This window comes from Salmo salar, chromosome ssa10, assembly GCF_905237065.1.
Source record: "Salmo salar chromosome ssa10, Ssal_v3.1, whole genome shotgun sequence".
Taxonomy (NCBI): Eukaryota; Metazoa; Chordata; class Actinopteri; order Salmoniformes; family Salmonidae; genus Salmo; species Salmo salar.
Genome location: NC_059451.1, coordinates 83,115,738 through 83,136,936, shown reverse-complemented (window position 1 = coordinate 83,136,936; position 21,199 = coordinate 83,115,738).

Here is a 21,199-nt window from a genome sequence, read left to right as displayed (position 1 = left end):
GACAAACGCGCGCACCACACAGACAGACAGGGCAATGTTGCTGGAAATTCATTGGCAGATATTTTGTTAGGTTTGGCTTTTTATGCCAATAGTCGCTAACCAGGAGTGGGATAATGTCAAAGTTGCGTTGATTAGATAGTAGCTGGGAGCTTGGAGTGTCTGATATTTGTTTATGACAGTATGCAGTGGAACACTGAAAATTGCATGTACTTTCACATGTTGTGCCAACCACCAGAACGAAGGACATTTCAGGGAGTCCAACCAAGACTCCCGCTGTTGTGTCCCAAAGTTAGTTTCCAGTTATAAATCAGACTCCTTCCTGAAACTGCGCGCGTGAACGAGCATTAAAACGGCCTGAAAAACACCCACCATTCGCCTTTTTATACCGACAATAACACCATTATTTGCTGTATACTTTGGATGTATTGGAATTAGGCCAAGGCCGTTTCTAAAAGGAAATAGCAATGGCTAACTTGATCGAATGTCTTTGGAGGTGATGGCAGAATATTACACTAGCAGTGACATTTGCAGTAGGCCTAGGCTATCTGACAGACAAAACGTTTCTGAAAGACAAAAACAATTGCAAATTGCTGTGGACCTGTTAATCGATCGTTTGAATTGAATAGGGCCGAATGTTGGGATTTACTTTTTCTCGAACATATATGCTGCACTGCCCGCGAATGCTGAAACATTGTCTACTTAGGTGCTAGCCATACACACTTCAACGAAAAATATAAATGGTCTGTTCACCTGTTAAATTCTACTCTATGTTATAATCCCCGATTCCTTTCTGATGCATAGAGAAAAATACTTGAAATAATAGCCTATCTAATAGGCCCAATTAAAAGAGATACATATGGTAATTTGTTGAGTCAATGGCTACTTCGGGAATATGCACCCATAGCCAGAAATGGTGAGGAATTTATTCTGCAATGGTATGGAAATATGTAGGCTATTATGTTTATAAATTAAATATTTGCTACTCGCGAAGTATGACATTACGGTATTCAGACTTAAGCTACAGAAGTAGCCTACCTACAGTCGTCTATTCCACCGTTAAACAACTGCGCTCTGGATCGGATGGCATACAGCGAAATACTTGAAAGTCTATCAATTTACTACTGTGAAGTGGGTCCAATTAAACGAGAGTTGGGACGAATGGTTTCCTAAGATGTAGGCATATAGGCTACCTCGTGAGTATGAAACCATCACAGAAAAGGTGATGAATTTATTATGCATGGGGTTAAATAAATTATAGCCTAGCAAATAGATGCCTATTTCTAATTATACTGAACAAGAATATAAACGCAACATGCAAAAATGTCAACGATTTTACTGAATTACAGTTCATAGAAGGAAATCAGTCAAATGAAATAAATTCATTAGGCCCTAATATATGGATTTCACATGACTGGGCAGGGGCTCATCAATGGGTGGCCCACCCACTTGGGAGCCAGGACCACCCACTGTGAAGCCAGGCCCAGACAATCAGAATGATTTTTTTCCCCACAAAAAGGCTTTATTACAGATGGAAATACTCCTCAGTTTCATCAGCTGTCGTGGTGGCTGGTCTAAGACGATACCGCAGGTGAAGAAGCCGGATGCGGAGGTCCTGGGCTGGCGTGCTTACATGTGGTCTGCGGTTGTGAGGTCGTTTGGACGTACTGCAAAATTCTCTCAAATGACGTTGGCTTATGGAAGAGAAATGAACATTCAGTTCTCTGGCAACAGCTCTGGTGGACATCTTGTAGTCAGCATCCCAATTGCATGCTCCCTAAAAACTTGAGACATCTGTGGCATTATGTTATGTGACAAAACTGCACATTTTAGAGTGGCATTTTATTGTCCCCAGCACAAGGTGCACCTGTGTGACAATCATGCTGTTTAATCAGCTTCTTGATATGCCACACCTGTCAGGTGGATGGATTATCTTGGCAAAGCAGAAATGCTCACTAACAGGAATGTAAACAAATTTGTGCACAACATTTGAGAGAAATAAGCTTTTTGTGTGCACAGAAAATTTCTGGGATCTTTTATATAGCTCATGAAACGTGGGACCAACACTTTAAATGTTGCGTTTATATTTTTGTTCAGTATATTTTAGAATGCAAAAATAAACTAACAGCAAATGATTGCATCTTGTTATTATGTCCATCATATCCCTCATTTTCACAAAATACTAGGCTACTTGTCTGGTTGCAATGCAATGCTTTAACCACTAGAAACTGCATATACATGGTCTAAGTTTACGGGAAGGTGAACACATTCTCACGGCAAGCTCAGTTTTTATAAATGCCAACTTTTGCATGAGAACTGGCGCGCACATGTTTTGGGGTATATTTTGTAGGTACGCACAGTTGATAAACGAGGCTCCAGGTCATGTTAAGTTAGTTTTAGCCCATTTGTAATGTATTTCCCTCTTTTTAAAGTACACATTTAAGAAAATGGTTGTATTCATACCACTTAGTTAGCTACTGTATTCTGCTAACCTAGTTCATATTAAAATGTAAATACCCCAAATAATGTGCCTTCTACAGGTATAATGCCCTTTAATGTTCTTCTTAGAAAAGACAGCTTCCTTGTTAACCCTATCACCACAGACAAAAAGTCAACATTTCTTTAAATGCTTTAATCATTTAGCAGACACTTATCCAGAGTGACTTACAATTCGTGCATTCATCTTAAGATAGCTAGGTGATACAACCAGACATCTCAGTTCTAGTAAGTGACATGTTCAGTGAAGAGGTAGGGTTTGATGTTTTCAGAAGATGCAGGGACTCTGCTGTCCTAATGTCAGCGGAAGCTCGTTCCAACATTGGGTTGCCAAGACAGAGAAGAGTCTTTTATTTTCATTTTTTACATGGAACCTTTATTTAACTAGGCAAGTCAGTTAAGAACAAATTCTTATTTACAATGACGGCCTACAGCCAAGTATGAATACTTTTAAGAGGAGTGTACTACTGTAGTGCACTCATAGCTGTAGCTGTATTTTGAATACATTGAATGTTATTTACAGTTCAGCAGATGGTATTACCAAGAACAAATTCAATTTGTAGGTACAGTTTTTGTGCTGCTTTATCTCAGGTTGCTGTTGGCACCATTGGGAGTGTACAACCATGCTAGTAATTTCCCCAAGGTGTATGAATTTGACCTAACATGTCTTGCTCGTTAATGAAAAAACATCTCTTGTGAAGTGGCTGCATTCTTGGATTCACCATTCTTGGGATTCTTTGCCTGTAGGAAATGTGGAGTGAACAGTCTTGGCTAAGCAGTGGAATAAGAGGTGTGATCTGACTGTAACTTTCTGACTGTAACTTTCTGTGGGGGTGGGAGGATGTCTGTGTACATGTACACTACATGATCAAAAGTATGTGGACACCCCTTCAAATGAGTGGATTCGGCTATTTTAGCCACACATGTTGCTGACAAGTGTATAAAATCGAGCACACAGCCATGCAATCTTCATAGACAAACATTAGCAGTAGAAAAGCCCGTACTGAAGAGCTCAGTGACTTTCAACGTGGCACCGTCATAGGATGCCACCTTTCCAACAAGTCAGTTCGGCAAATTTCTGCCCTGATAGAGCAGCTCCGGTCAACTGTATTGGAAATGTGAATTGGAAACGTCTAGGAGCAACAACAGCTCAGGCGCAAAGTGGTAGGCCACTCAAGCTCACAGAACAGGACCACCAAGTGCTACTGCCAATAGTCTGTCTTTGGTTGCGACACTCACTACCGAGTTCCAAGCTGCCTCTGGAAGCAACGTCAGTCAGAACTGTTCGCCGGCAGCTTCATGAAATGGAATTCCATGGCCGAGGAGCCGCACACAAGCCTAAGATCACCATGAGCAATGCCAAGTGTTGGCTGGAGTGGTGTGAAGCTCGCTGCCATTGGACTCTGGAGCAGTGGAAACACATTCTCTGGAGTGATGAATCATGCTTCACTCTCTAGCAGTCCGAGGGACGAATCTGGCTTTGACGGATGAAAGGAGAACGCTACCTGCCTGAATGAAAGTGCCAACTGTAAAGTTTGGTGGAGGAGGAATAATGGTCTGGGGCTGTTTTTCATGGTTCGGGCTAGGCCCCTTAGTTCCAGTGAAGGGAAATCATGATGCTACAGCATACAATGACATTCTAGACAATTTTGTATTTACAACTTTGTGGCAACAGTTTGGGGAAGGCCCTTTCCTGTTTCCGCATGACAATGCCCCCATGCACAAAGCGAGGTCCATACAGAAATGGTTTGTCGAGGTCGTTGTAGAAGAACTTGACTGGCCTGCACAGAGCCCTGACCTCAACCCCATCGCACACCTTTGGGATGAATTGGATCGCCGACTGTGAGCCAGGCCTAATCGCCCAACATTAGTGTCCAACCTCACTAATGCTGTTGTGGCTGAATGGAAGCAAGTCCCTGCAACAATGTTCCAACATCTAGTGGAAATCTTTCCCAGAAGAGTGGAGGCTGTTATAGCAGCAAAGGGGGGACCAACTCCATATTAATGCCCATGATTTTGGAATTAGATGTTTGACGAGCAGGTGTCCACATATTTTTGGCCATGTAGTTTATCTCCTTTCTCATATAATTCAGTCATAATGATACTGCAGAAAAACGGAAACCAAAAAGACAAAAAATTGCAATCAGCTCAGTTTTTCACAACAGGGAAAAAGTGAAATTCGCAGAGCACTTGATTGAGAACATGAAATGACAGAGATTATATGTGATTGCATTATTCACCCATTTCCCCCTTTTTTATGTTGATTTTTTATCAAGCTCATTCATCTATCACAGAAGGCTTCTACAACATAGATTTATCACTGAAGTGAAAGAGGTGATGACATTCATGTCCACTAACGTTCATCAGATGTATTCTGTACTGTTCTCACTTAAGCACATCTCAAGGTTAAATGCCTCTGCGTTCTGTGTCTATGGACTCAATGGAAAAAAACTGTTACCATATTGTGGTAACAGCCAGGCTTTATTCCAGAATACAAAGGTGTGTCCTGGTGCATTGGTTCATTCGGGGCTGAAATATTTAAGCCTACAGTATGTATCCCATCTGAATAACTCATAGTGTATTTGGCAGTTAGGTGAGCTCTACAGTAGGCTTTGAACTCTTTCTAAACCTATAGCATGGTGCTCCTTAATTTCCGAGCTCATTCTTCAGTAAGAAATCATTCCTGAAACATATCTTATTAACCAAATGTAAGAATACATGTATTAGTCATAAAGGTGATGCCCAGCTGGTTGCCTGTCACCCTGCTCTAAAATAATCTAGAATCAGATAGTGGGAGGAAGTCCAGGGCAGCTGCACAAATGGTCAAGCGTAGTGATATCCTGCCTGCCCTCATCAGAGGCCCAGCTCTCTGGGGTTAACCTGTGAACAGACAGCAGGTGCTGTGGGATTAAGTGTTCACCCTGCCTCTGGTTACACAGGCTAATTGAACACATTCAAACACCCACTGGACAGCTGGGGGAGGATTCTGCTGCTGGGATGGGTATGGGCAACAGGGGGGGGAGGGGGTAGTGGTGATGGTGATGAGAGGATAGGTAGGGGTTCCAGCAGCCAGTTGATTCATTTGTCATATTTCCTCATGTAGAATGATTTTAATCTCTTGTAGTCAGAGCTCATTAGGTTTCACAGTAGAGTGAAATCTAGCATTGGAGTGAGTGATGGAGCGTAAGGTAGGCTGTTTTTCCCTTCTTTGCATTGAAAGTTAACCCACCCTTACGTCTTGTTTTATACTGGAGTTATACTGCACTCTGACTGCAATCTTTTTTCTGTAAGGGGGTGCACCTTATTTGAGATTTATTTACTAATTTGGAAGAAAGGGTGACAGTAAAATATGAGTAAGTATGAACAATGTGCAGGAGATGATCTCATTGACAAACACACTGCATCACATTCTAATGTAGGTCTTGCAGAAATACATGAACATTAATATCTATAAAAAATACTTGTTTTTGTTATTAATGAATGGACTCAGTCAGACACCCCATGCTTATTTACTGTATGTTTAGTCACACTGTATGATCAGGCAAGGCCTTCATGTGGAATATGTGTGTTCTGTAGCACAGCTAAGGAGCCAGCAGACAAGCGTTCCGCTGTTGGCCTGACCTTGGTTGCTATGGCTACGAGGTGCATAGAGTTATAGCCACTGTCTGCCTGGTAACCCAGTCTCTGCTAATTGCTGTTGTCTTGGCAACGCTGTGACCAATGTAATCCTGGGAAAGGGCAACAATCATAAATGTGTCCTCGTTTTCATAGTAATCGGCTGCTTGCTTGTCATGTATCGGAGACTGCCAGGATGATGTTGCCATTCTAATGTTTATGACTAGAGCACCAGACCATTAATTAGATCAGGACTCTTCAACCCTGTTCCTGGAGAGCTATCATCCTGTAGGCTTTCACTCCAACCCTAATCTAGCACAACTGATTCTAATAATTAGCTGGTTGATAAAATGAATTAAGTTAGTTACAACTGGGATTAGAGTGAAAACCTACAGAAGAGTATAGCCAAAGATGTTTTTATAACTAACCCCAGATAGATCAAAGTCTGTTGTTTCCAATGGGAGCAAATTAATCATATAGTGGGCAGAAGAAGCAAGGAGGTGGGCAGAGCCAAGTACGAGCTAGTGAGATCCTATTGGTGCATTCTAGCATTTATTTGCATATTTCCGTTAGAGAGCGCCTACTCTGTGAAGTGCGCGTGTGCAATAACTCAATTCGCCTTTGCACTCCTCCTAAACAACGAAAAAAAATTCAACCTTTGGCAAAGGGTAAAGTCTACAAAATGCAGTCCACTCTGTTTGTTACAGATTCTAGTTTTGGAAACAGAAAACTGTATGGAGAGAAAATGTTTCTTCGATGAGAAAATTTGCGGAATGTTTGCCAAAATCCATCTCGTTCCATCTTCTCCCACTGCCGGCCACTGAGCTCCGTCTCATCACCATATTTGGTAGTGAGTGGAAACGCCAACCGGATGCTTCACATTTATACATCCGGTGAAATATCTATCTCCTTCTGTCTGTGGTATAGCTCTTCAGGAACATTGTTGGAGAGTGGATTAGATGCTCCCAGTTTACAACCAGTGTCACAGTTGCTTCAAATAGGCTGTCTGTGCCTGCCACCGCCACCTGTTCAACTACTTCTAATATGAACCGGAAAGAGCCTGTTTTAGCAGGGTCATTTTCAGACCTTAATGTAATACAGTGGAAGCATACTGCACTGATTTTCACCAGTTACCCATAACTCAGTTTTGTATTTGTATTTATTAGGGATCCCCATTAGACTCTCCCTGGGATCAAACACATTAAGGCTCTTAAATTACATATAAAACCTAAATAAAACAGTACATCATATAACATTATTACACCACTACATATCTACAATTCAAAATGCATAATACCACCATACAACAATATTACAATGTACATGTGTAGAGTGCGTTTGCTAGTGCTTTTGTGCGTATGTGTGTGTCTGTACCTTTGTGTGTCTCTTCACAGTCCCTGTTGTTCCAAAAGGTGTATTTTTACCTGTTTTTTAAATCTGATTCTATTGCTTGCATCAGTTATCTGATGTGGAATAGAGTTCCATGTAGTCATTGCTCTATGTAGTACTGTGTGCCTCCCATATCTTGTTCCGGACTTGGAGATTGTGAAGAGACCTCTGTCCTGTGCGGTATGCATGGGTGTCTGACAGCTCGGTACATTCAGTTTGTCAACAAATCTTACAAAAACAAGTAGTGATGAAGTCAAGCTCTCCTCCACTTTGAGCCAGGAAAGATTGACATGCATATTATTAATGTTAGAACTCTGTGTACATTTAAGGGCCAGCCGTGCTGCCCTGTTCAGATCCAATTGTCATTTTCCTAAGTCCCTCTTTGTGGCACCTGACCACACTCCTGAACAGTAGTCCAGGTGTGACAATACTAGGGTGTGTAGGACCTGCCTTGTTGATAGTGTTGTAAAGAAGGCAGAGCAGCGCTTTATTATGGATAGACTTCTCCCCATCTTTGCTACTGTTGTATCAATATCTTTTTACCATGACAGTTTACAATCCAGGGTTACTCCAAGCAGTTAATTTCCTCAACTTGCTCAATTTCCACATTATTCATTACAAGATTTAGTTGAGGTTTAGGGTTTAGTGAATGATTTGTCCCAAATACAATGTTTTTAGTTTTTTTACTATTTAGAACTAACATATTCCTTGCCACCCATTCTGAAACTAACTGCAGCTCTTTGTTAAGTGTTGCAGTCATTTCAGTCTATGTAGTAGCTGACATGTATAGTGTTGAGTCATCCGCAAACATAAACACACTGGCTTTGCTCAAAAGTTATTAGTAAAGATTTTAAAAAGTAAGGGCCCTAAACAGCTGCCCTGGGGAATTCCTGATTCTACCTGGATTATGTTGGAGAGACTTCCATTAAAGAACACCCTCTGTGTTCTGTTAGACAGGTATCTCTTTATCCACAGTATAGCAGGAGGCGTAAAGCCATAACAGATATGTTTTTCCAACAGCAGACTATGATCAGTAATGTAAACAGCCGCACTGAAGTCTAACAAAACAGCCCCAACAACCTTTTTATCATTATTCAGAGATGATCTGAAAAGAAATTGATATGATATTATAATTTTCTAATCAACAACCTTTGTTCAATTATTTAATTTAGTGTTTCATTATCTTCTCAAATGTACAACCCTTTAAGAAAGTGTCTGCTACGTAAAATGCAAGGCCATTATTTCTTGGATGAATTTGAAATGTATACTTTGATTAAAATGAAAGACACTAATCTGAAGTGGTGTATAACTACAGTATATGACATCGTCTTGTGTTTTAGTTCAGATACTGTCTAAGGTGAGTTGTGAGTAGGTGATGGATGGAAGGTGTTGAGAGTGCCTGCTGCTATGTCAGGAAATTATAATTCATTACAGCAATGAGGTTTGGTCTGGCAAGACACAGGTGCAGACACTGAGGCTGCATGGAGAAAGTCATTATGTACCTAAATGAACTGCACCAGTGGTACAGTCAATGTGCTAGTACAGAGTGTAACACATTTGTTAAAATGTTTAGTTTGCTATAACTATGCTATATAGATGGTCCCAGAGTCTTGTAAACTACAGATCATTTAGAACTATTGATTACTGGATACTAGCTTATCACTAGCTAAACCTTTTCACGGCGGTGCTATGTGAATGCTTCCATACAGCCGTTACACATTAGCCAGGGTAAAGCATAGCAGGCACATTTTAAACGAACCTGTTCTTGGCGCTACTTTTTCATTTTCGATTCGGGAGAAAAGTGTATCCTATAAATGTTAGTGTACAGTTACAGGTGGTTCTCCAAAAACCAGAGAATGTTTAGTAAGATATTAAATCCACGTTTTGCAGAGTGAGGAGTTCCTTCGTAATTTTAGCTGCCAGACATCTTGCATTTCCCAATGTCTTTGCAGGAACTAGTCGTTTCTATGCGAAGCGCCCACCGCCACGTGTAGACATAGATGAGAGCGCCTCACAGAGTGCGACCAAAACAAAGATCTACACACATGCAAGAAGCCTTTCTCACTCAATAAAACATTTGGATTTAATATATTTTTGAATATTCTCTGGTTTTTGGAGAAACAACTGCAACTGGACACAGACATTTATCAGATCCATTTTTCTCCTGAATCAAGAATGAAGAAACTATCGCTAAGAACAGGTTAGTTGAAAACGGAACTGCTATGCTTTACACTAGCTAATGTTTAACGACTGTATGGAAGCATTCAAATAGCACAGGGTGTAACAACGTGTAGCTAGCATATCACAATCATCCCTTTCTCCTTAGGTCAATGTCATCTGTAACCACAGAAAAACACACTAACTGTTACCTGTCCCATGGCAGAATGCAGAACCTCTGATAGCCAGACAGGTATCTACTCGTGTAGACCAGTGACCAGAGAGTTAACTACTCCAATAAGCCGCTCCAGTGGGTGTGTCAGTCAGTCAGAGTAGTTGGGCCTTTCAGCCACAGGAATCGCTTCCATCTGTGAGCTCATTAGGAAGACATGCATGAGCAGTGCTATGATAATGAAGACAACCTGACCCCCATGCCAGGCATGGACGAGAGACCTTCCTCATGTTACATCATCCATACCAGAGGAGTGAATAGATTAGAACACGGTGGGTTGGTATGTTCTTTATAACTGTTGTTCATTCACCTGCACTGTACATGAGACTAAGCAGTACCCTGTGGAAAAATTGACCAAATGTCTTTTGAGAGCACATTTCAACTATACAACATCTACACACTCACTGGCACACTAACACATCCTCTTCATCAGGCCTCACTCTACTTTGCCTGTGAGTTTGTGGGTACATACTGTACAAAAACAAAATGCCTCAAAATATATCCATCAACAGGAGTGGTAGTTTGGAAAAAGGGTTCTTCCTTTTCAAGAATTACTCAGATGCACTTTGCTGCAAGAAGGCTTTTTTTGTGTGACCGGGAAAAATATTTTGGATGGAAAACTAAAAGCACTTTATATTGCCAGTGACAAGGAAGGTTTGTGAAGTGCATTTCCAGAACATAGTTCCTTTTTACAGGGTTTTGTTCTGGGGACTGTACAAGGAACATGTGACATAAATAGTACTCTAGTTGGACCTTTCATGTACAGAAAAAATATTCATAGAATACTGATTGTATTGTTTCTCAGTTTAAACAAACAGACAGATAGAAAGAGACCAGCAATGCAAAAAGAACCTGTAACATTACATTATAATGTGCTACTGTTGTTATTACAATAACACAGTAAGAAGAACCTGTAGCACTACATTATGTGCTACTGTTCTTATTACAATAACACAGTAAGAAGAACCTGTAGCATTACATTATAATGTGCTACTGTTCTTATTACAATAACACAGTAAGAAGAACCTGTAACATTACATTATAATGTGCTACTGTTCTTATTACAATAACACAGTAATAAGAACCTGTAGCATTACATTATAATGTGCTACTGTTGTTATTACAATAACACAGTAAGAAGAACCTGTAGCACTACATTATGTGCTACTGTTCTTATTACAATAACACAGTAAGAAGAACCTGTAGCACTACATTATGTGCTACTGTTCTTATTACAATAACACAGTAATAAGAACCTGTAGCACTACATTATAATGTGCTACTGTTCTTATTACACTAACACAGTAATAAGAACCTGTAGCACTACATTATAATGTGCTACTGTTCTTATTACACTAACACAGTAATAAGAACCTGTAGCATTACATTATAATGTGCTACTGTTGTTATTACAATAACACAGTAATAAGAACCTGTAGCACTACATTATAATGTGCTACTGTTCTTATTACAATAACACAGTAATAAGAACCTGTAGCACTACATAATAATGTGCTACTGTTCTTATTACAATAACACAGTAATAAGAACCTGTAGCATTACATTATAATGTGCTACTGTTCTTATTACAATAACACAGTAATAAGAACCTGTAGCATTACATTATAATGTGCTACTGTTCTTATTACAATAACACAGTAAGAAGAACCTGTAGCACTACATTATAATGTGCTACTGTTGTTATTACAATAGCACAGTAAGAAGAAACTGTACTGTAAAGTGTTAACCGAATATACTTCCGCTTTATGATACTGCATAAATATTACTGTATCTATATATCCTACAAGTGTGCAATGTATCATAGTGCAAGTTGGAAAGATAATTCAATCTACTCAATACAATGTACTCACCCCCCCACCCCCCACAAAGCATCGATCATTCTACCTTCACACCGCTCTTGTTGCGCATTTCTTGAATACTGTGCCAACATTTAATATCAGCCAGCTTATTAGTTTTCAGAGACTGTCAAAATAGATTGAGAGTAGCAGTTCATTTCATTTGAGCACCACAGTGGGTTGATGGTTCTGACTATAAAACTAAAATACACTCTATTAAATGAGTTTTTGGTGGAAAGACGAACAAGACTAAATATTGACAGCAAATATTTGACTTGGGTTTGCCATCCCCCGGGTTGTCATGTCTTATCAGAATTTCCAGCTGTCTGTAAATTGATGGTGGTGGGAAACACACTCCCACAGGTCCTCAGAGACCCCCCCACCCCACAGCCCCCCATGGCGAGGGAGACGTAGGCCTACACGCCTCATTGTGTAACCAGCGTTGACTTCATTTCCGTCGTAGGCACACACCTGATTTGGCCTCAGCGGGTGGCTTCAGGTGTAAGTCCGCCACAAGGCAGCAAACTCAGTAGCACGGCTGCACTATAAATATAAGAAAAAGGATATGCATAAGCTACCTAAATGCCATCCCCTACATGGCAACAAGTCGTAACATTCACATGTAGGCGTATACTGTACTTCAGAACAGGAAAAGAGATTTACTCAACTGAAACAAATTACTTTTATTGACTAATTCAATTGTCTGTCCTGTCTGCAGATACGGTGCCTTCAGAAAGTATCCACACCCCTTCCACATTTTGTTGTGTTAAAAATTGGGATTAAAATTGATTTAATTTTCTTTTCAATGGTCTACACAGAATACTCTAATGTCAAAGTGGAAGAAAAATTATATATATTTTTAAGATGATGAAAAATAAAACACTAATATATACAGTATATCTTGATTAGATAAATATTCAATTCACAGAGTCAATACATGTTAGAATCACCTTTGGCAGTGATTACAGCTGTCAGTCTATTTGGGTAAGTCTCGAGGAGCTTTGCACACCTGTACAATATTTGCCCATTATTCTTTTCTAAACTCTTCAAGCTCTGTCAAGATGGTTGTTGATCATTGCTAGACAACCATTTTCAAGTCTTGCCATGGATTTTTCAAGATGATTTTAGTCAAAACTGTAACTATGCCTCTCAGGAACATTCAATGTTGTCTTGGTAAGCAGCTCCAGTGTACTATTTGGCCTTGTGTTTTAGGTTATCGTCCTGCTGAATGGTGGATTTGTCTCCCAGTGTCCGTTGGAAAGCCGACCGAACAAGGTTTTCTTCTAGGATGCCTGTGCTCTATTCTGTTTATTTTTATCCTAGTAAAACTCCCTAGGCCTTGCCGATGATGAGCATACCCATAAAATGATGAAGCCACCACCATGCTTGAGAGTGGTACTCAGTGATGTGTTGTTTAGGATTTGCCCCAAATATAATGCTTTGTATTGAAGACAAAAAGTTATTTTCTTTTCCACATTTGTTGCAGTAGTACTTTAGTGCCTTGTTGCAAACAGGATGCATGTTTTGGAATACTTCCTTCTTTTCCCTCTGTCATTTAGGTTAGTATTGTGGAGTAACTACAATGTTGTTGATCCATCCTCAGTTTTCTCCTATCACAGCCATTAAACTCTGTAACTGTTTTAAAATCACCATTGTTCTCATGGTGAAATCCCTGAGCGGTTTCATTCCTCTCTGGCAATTGTGTTAGGAAGGACGTCTGTATCTTTGTAGTGACTGCGCCTATTGATACACCATCCAAAGCGTAATTAATAACTTCGCCATGCTCAAAGGGATATTCAATATCTGCTTCTTTTTTTAAAACTCTCTCCCAATAGGTGCCCTTCTTTGCGAGGTATTGGACAATCTTCCTGGTTTTTATGGTTGAATCTGTGCTTGAAATTCACTACTCGACTGAAGGGACCTTACAGATAATTGTATGTGTGGGGTAGAGAGATGGGGTAATCATTCAAAAATCATGTTAAACACTATTATTGCACATAGAGTTAGTCCATGCAACTTATTATGTGACATGTTAAGCACATTTTTACTTCTGAATGTATTTAGGCTCGCCATAACAAAGGGATTGAATACTTATTGACGCAAGACATTTCAGATTTTCATTTTGTATTAATGCGTAAACATTTCAAAAAACATAATTCCGCTTTGACATTATGGGGTATTGTGTGTAGACCAGTGACCAAAAATCCAAATTGAATCAAATTTAAATTCAGGCTGTAACACAGCAAAATGTGGAAAAAGTCAGGGGGGAGTAAAAATACTTTCTGAAGGCACTGTAGGCTATAATAAAAATCTTTTGTTACAGAAAATACTGCAACAGTCTGATTGTGATTTCTCGAGAAGTGTAACATGTGACGTGTTTGTGAAATCCAAAGAATAGATTACAGAACAAATCAATCTACATTATCTTTGTTTGAGTGATGCATATTTGAGTTACAGAGTAAAGGATGGACATAAGGATAGAGGGGAAATGGTTAGAATGAAAGACAGAAAATGAGAAAAGCAAAAAATAACAAACAAAAAACATTTGAATGTGACCAGTGAGTCAGCAGAATAATTCAGCATCATCTGGTGAGCCATGAATCTTCTCTAATGAATGGCTGCCTCGCATATGGTATCATATTCCCTTTATAGTGCACTACTTTTGACCAGAACCCTATGGGTCAGAAGTAGTGCACTATACAGGGAATAGGTTGCCATGCCCTGGTCAAAAGTAGTGCACGAAGAAGGGAATAGGTTGCCATTGGGGATGCAGACAACGGCGCCAATGGAGAGAGACAGGATCAGAGGTATTCAGTAAAGTTATTCTAACTGGGAGCATAAACATACCTAAGAGAGAGCAGAACACTGCAGAACAATCAGCACAGAGAGATTGATATTGACAGCTCTGGACAGGGGTATGGCTTTTCTCCACAGGATGTGGTCATGCCATTATGGGTGAACGGACGTGTTCCGTTGTCTGTATCATTTACATTACATTTACATTTAAGTCATTTAGCAGACGCTCTTATCCAGAGCGACTTACAAATTGGTGCATTCACCTTATGATATCCAGTGGAACAACCACTTTACAATAGTGCATCTAAATCTTTTAAGGGGGGGGGGGTTAGAAGGATTACTTTATCCTATCCTAGGTATTCCGTATCAATAAGCATTTAGACCATGAGGGTGCTAAGGGTATTAGCCTACCCCAAAAAACCCTGTCTAGCTCGACCAGAGGTTCAGAACTAGACATGGTTGAACACAGACATCGAATTGTATAAATATTGTCAGTGCTGTGATGATGTTGCCACCTTGTGGAAACATAATGAAACACTGTTGTAAGTAGAGAACGAAAGGGAATGATGATTTGCAGTAATGTGGGGGGGAAGCTTAGCATACTAAATCCAATGTTCAATATATAATTACACACAAATAACAGCCCCTCAAGGAACCAGACCCATCAAGGTCTCCGTTTTATTTTCAACACACATATCCTGGACTGGTAGCAGGTTTGTTGATGTTTTAGCCAGCTCCTCTAGTGTGTTTGTTATCATGCCAAACATGTGTCGCAGCATGAAAATGAATGACAAACACATCTGCAGCCAGACGAGAGTTCATCTAACCTAGCCTACAGCACAGCTGTTGAAGGAATTCAGTGACAGGGAATATATTGAGCATTTTATTTATATGCTCAAGTGTCATTGAGACAGGACATCCATCTTAGCTCTAATTTTTGAACTGTCTGTATGAAGTTTTCGATCAAGTATTTTTCTCACATAGGCTCTCACGAGATATTATCATTAGGCAACTATTATTATCAACATAGTGTTACTATTTTCTTTGATTACAGAATCAAACCACTAGGGGCAGCCAATCATACATAAAAAGCATACACACCACATGCTTGAAGGCAGCTTCCAAACAAGCAGTAATACAGCCCTATATTATGACTACTGCAAGAGCAGATGCTTTATCCCGTTGTCTACTAGCTCTACTCTGTATTCCTGTATTAACATCACCGTGAAGTTGCTTTGTCTCTTTTTGGTGCCATCGACAGATGTTGCTGAAGATGTGCCTCAATCCCCACCCTTTCATTGGTCCTCTACCTGTTACGCCACAAGAAAGTCTCCTTCAAGAGAAATGGTTTCATTTCAATTATTTCTGCAGATTCCAGACCCAACGAGCCAATCAAGCCAGCAGTGAGCCGAACATAACTGTGAACATGACAGTGAAAAGGTGAGGGCCAACATGCTAGAGAGCACAGCACAGCCTAGTTGTTCACACTCCTCCGACATGATCTCTGAATAGATTTGATACAGAGGGCTACCTGTGTCTATCAACTTGTCTTGAGTGATTGTCATTATTAGACGACACCTTGTAATCAAATGTTCCATCCTTCATCCTCACAGACCAGATATACTGCAGCTGCACATGGATAGCCACCTGAAATCCTTCATGATCCTGACACACAGACAGTAACACAGACAGTAACACAGACAGTAACACACAACACGCGTTAGGGTCAGGAATTACTAGGAACTTCACGATACGATATTACCATGATACTTAGGTGCTGATACGGTATGTATTGCGATTCTCACGATTCTCAAATTTGTGTATGTATTGCAATTCAATACTGCAATTTTATTGCAATTTGATGTTCCAAACATATTGTCCGCTATACTGTATGTCTGCTGAAGAGAGACGAGAGAGAGCATGAGAAAATGAGTTTTGATCAGTCATGGAAATAAAAGTGGTGAAAACATGTTGGCTCGTTATTTGAAAAGAAGACGGAGAAGAAGCTATAGGGGAGAAAAATAACGTTTTAGCACAGGTACAGCTGACTAGGGCAAGATAATGCTACCTAGCAAATAAATACAAAAAGTCTACTTTATTTTTTACAAATCAATACTTGGAGTTAAAGTATCAATATTATATTGTCCAAAATAATATAATGATATGTAACTATCGATTTTTGCACCCATCACTAGTAAGCATGATATGGTAAGTCTCTCATTACATTTTCCAGTAAATAATATCACACACACACACACACACACACAGACACAGATAGAGCGTCTTATCTACCATGGTTTCAGGGGCGGACTGGGACAAAAATTCATCCCTGGCATTTCAGCCACACCAGCCTGGTAAAACAGTGACCGGTAAAACATAGTGCTCCTCCTTTTTTGACTAAGTATTTTTAACCAGCTCATACAACATGTAATTCACTACTATAACTGTGCCTCTGTTGCCTCCATGCTGTGCAGTCTGTCTCTGCTGTCACTCTGTCTCCGTCTGTCTGTTCATCTGTCTGTTAATCTGTCTGTGATTCTCCTTGCGCTCCTCGTCTGTCTGTCTGTCTGTCTGTCTGTCTGTCTGTCTGTCTGTCTGTCTGTCTGTCTGTCTGTCTGTCTGTCTGTCTGTCTGTCTGTCTGTCTGTCTGTCTGTCTGTCTGTCTGTCTGTCACTCCTAAGTGTTAATAGCTATTATAGAGACAACATATTAAGGAACTGGCAGTACATCTGTGTCTCTCTGTTTTCTTCCTCCCTCCACTACACTCACCTCTGATCTGTTGCTGCTAAGCCTAGTGTCGTGTCTTTGGGCACCATTAACTGAAGACATGTTTATCAAAATAACTCCCTGTAATTATTATCACGCGATTAAACTGATTAATCGTTTAACTGTAATTAACTAGGAGATCGGGGCACCAAGGAAAATATTCAGATTACAAAGTTATAATTTTCCTAATATAACTTTCCTATATTATAACATTATATATTATATTATAGTATAGGCTAATTATCTTCTGGTTTAAATTGTTTATTTTACCTCGCGTCCAGTCTCATTCCAAACGTCGTAAATTGTTGTATCTGCACGAACCCAGCCTTTACTAAGTCATCCATACATCAACTGTCTTAAAATCATTTATTTACTAAACAAAGTAATTCACAGAAAGTATACAAATAGTAATTATCGTCACAAAGAATTGGTAGAGTAATGTGCCCTAGTGGGCTAAACAGGCATGGCTGGTGTCTTGTTAAAACAAAGGGTCATAAAGGGCAGCTGAGAAGACACTACAGAGTTGATAAATATTAACAATTGATATGCTAATCCTTTGCACATGAATGCTCACTCATTCGGGAACAATTGCAATCAATATATATTTACGCTCAGTGTGTCGTCGGGATCCTTGTTGGAGAGTTTTTGTCCTGTTGGAGAGTTTTTGTCTGTGTTCTCTCTCTCTCTCGGTTAGAATGGATCTTTCATAGTGACTTTCATTAATGTCTTATAGAATGGATGTTTCGTCGGTCTTCGCATTCAATGATAGAATTTCTAGCTGCAGACTATTAATTAATATCAAAGACTTGTTATTATTCTGTAGGTATCGATAGTCTAAAAGTTTAACCACGTGGTATGGTTAAAGTTAAGTAGAGGGATGCAGGGTCAAACCTATTGGCCAACTCGTAATGGAGTGGAGGCCTGGTCTGAAGAAAGTAAATCTGGGTGGGGGTTTTATTCGGAATGACAGAAAAAGGCTCTCATGACGCCAGGTCTTGTCTGTGTCCCTGGGGGCGTGCCGATGACTGAGTTAAGCTTTGAACAGAAATACAATTCTATCACATTAACATCAGTACATAGCCTCTCAACATATTCCAAATAGCTTTAATCTTATTAAATCATTGTATACAACCATTTAGATGCAAGTCCCATAGCCGAGGCTCTTATATAAACCTTAGTATGGTAATATGGTACTATTGTCTCCAATGGGTATCACAAAATTGTACCAAGCGGACCAGTTCGTAGCTGGATTCTTCACCGATCTTTTATACATTCTCCAGAACATAAATGTCGTTTGGTTCCCCAATTCTGTGAGTTGGAAGAATTTCCTTTGTCTCTCTATGAAACCCCTCTCTGTCTCAACTGGGCCATGCGGCAGGACATTCTCCTTTAGAATTTTACGACCGCCTTCACAGGGCCTGGGTAGGGAGAGGTAGGTAGGGGGATGGTGCAAGGGGGAGGGGGTCAACTGTGCTCCCTGTACTCAAAGAGGGCAACGTCATGACACTAGCATCCTTTCCCACATCCCTGGTACCAGAAGACCAGGGGACCACATTGCCCATGTTTTTGTGAGAAATTAAACTGGTCACTCAACATTTATAAAGTATTTATAAAGTATAAATATCACTCACTTTTTAGATTAGGGACTGCAAAAAGACTTTACTAACAAATAGTAAATGGTTTATTAATGTGGGTGTAGTGATTAATAAATGGTGAACACACAATTTATAAATGCTTTATATATTATTTATTACGGACCCTTAAAAGAAAGAGTTACCCATCCTAGTTGTGAATGAATAAATACATACAGTGCCAGTCAAAATTGTGGACACATATACTCATTCAAGGGTTTTTCTTTAGTTTTACTATTTACTACATTTTAGAATAATAGTGAAGACATCACAACTATGAAGTAACACATATGGAATCATGTAGTAACCAAAAAAGTGTTAAACAAATCAAAATATATTTTCAATTTTAGATTCTTCAAAGTAACCATGCTTTGCCTTGATGACAGCTTTGCACGTGCTTGTCATTCTCTCAACCAGCATCAACTGAAATGCTTTTCCAACAGTCTTGAAGGAGTTTCTGAAAGGACCGATGCCGGAGATGAGAAGCAGGTATGGGGAGTTCAACATTTAATGCGGAACAGACAGGTAACAAGACAGGAACCGTGTCAGCACATGTGTAACAATGACAAACAAACATTAATGCAGCAGCGGGGAACAGAGCTGGGGAAATGACAAATATAGGGGAGGTAATAAACAGGTGATTGAGTCCAGGTCAGTCCAGTAATCGCTGATGCACGTGACGGGGGAAAGCAGGTGTGTGTACTGATGGTGGCAGGAGTTCGTAATGCTGGGGAGCCTGGCGCCTTTGAGCGCCAGGGAGGGGGAGTGGGAGCAGGCGTGACAGTTCCCACATATGCTGAGCACTTGTTGGTTGCTTTTCCTTCACTCTGCGGTCCAACTCATCCCAAACCATTTCAATTGGGTTGAGGTTGGGTGATTGTGGAGGCCAGGTCATCTGATGCAGCACTCCATCACTCTCTTTCTTGGTCAAATAGCCCTTACACAGCCTGGAGGTGTGTTGGGTCAATGTCCTGTTGAATAAAAATGATACTCCCACTAAGCGCAAACCAAATGGGATGTTGTATTGCAGCAGAATGATGTAGTAGCCATGCTGGTTAAGTGTGCCTTGAATTCTTAATATATCACAGACAGTGTCACCAGCATCATTCAGCATCACACCTTCTCCGTTCACCTACTCTGCGTGTCACAAAGACACGGTGGTTGGAACCAAAAATCTCAAATTTGCACTCATCAGACCAAAGGAAAGACTTCCACTGGTCTAATGTCCATTGCTCGTGTTTCTAGGCCCAAGCAAGTCTCTTCTTATTATTGGTGTCCTTTAGTAGTGGTTTCTTTGCAGCAATTCTACCACGAAGGCCTGATTCACACAGTCTCTTCTGAACAGTTGATGTTGAGATGTGTCTGTTACTAGAACTCTGTGAAGCATTTATTTGGGCTGCAATTTCAGAGGCTGGTAACTCTAATGAACTTATCCTCTGCAGCAGAGGTCTTCCTTTCCTGTGGCAGTCCTCATGAGAGCCAGTTTCATCATAGAGTTTGATGGTTTTTGCACCTGCATTTGAAGAAACGTTCAAAGTTCATGTCTTAAAGTAATGATGGACTGTCGTTTCTCTTTGCTTATTGTTTTATTTTTTATTTAACCTTCATTTAACTAGGCAAGTCAGTTAAGAACAAATTATTATTTACAATGACGGCCTACACCGGCAAAACCCGGACGACGCTGGGCCAATTGTGCGCCGCCCTATGGGACTCCCAATCACGGCCGGTTGTGATTATAGCCTGGATTCGAATCAGGGTGTTTGTAGTTATGCCGTGATGCAGTGCCCAAGCTGTTCTTGCTATAATATGGACTTGGTATTTTACCAAATAGGTATTTTACCAAATAGGTATTTTACCAAATGGGGCTATCTTCTGTATACCACCCTTACCTTGTCACAACACAACTGATTGGCTCAAACGCATTAAGAATGGAAGAACTTTCATAAATTAACTGGTGACTACCTCATGAAGCTGGTTGAGAGAATGCCAAGAGTGTGTAAAGTTGTTATCAAGGCAAAGGGTCGCTACTTTGAAGAATCTAAAATATAACATTTATTTTGATTTATTTAACACTTTTTTGGTTACTACATGATTCCATATGTTATTTCATAGTTTTGACTATTATTCTACAATGTAGAAAATAGTACAATTAATGATAAACCCTTGAATGAGTAGGTGTGTCCAAACTTTTGACTAGTACTATATGTAAATAAGGTTTTTCTGTTTTCATTTTTTTTTATAAATTAGCAAACATTTCTGAATAA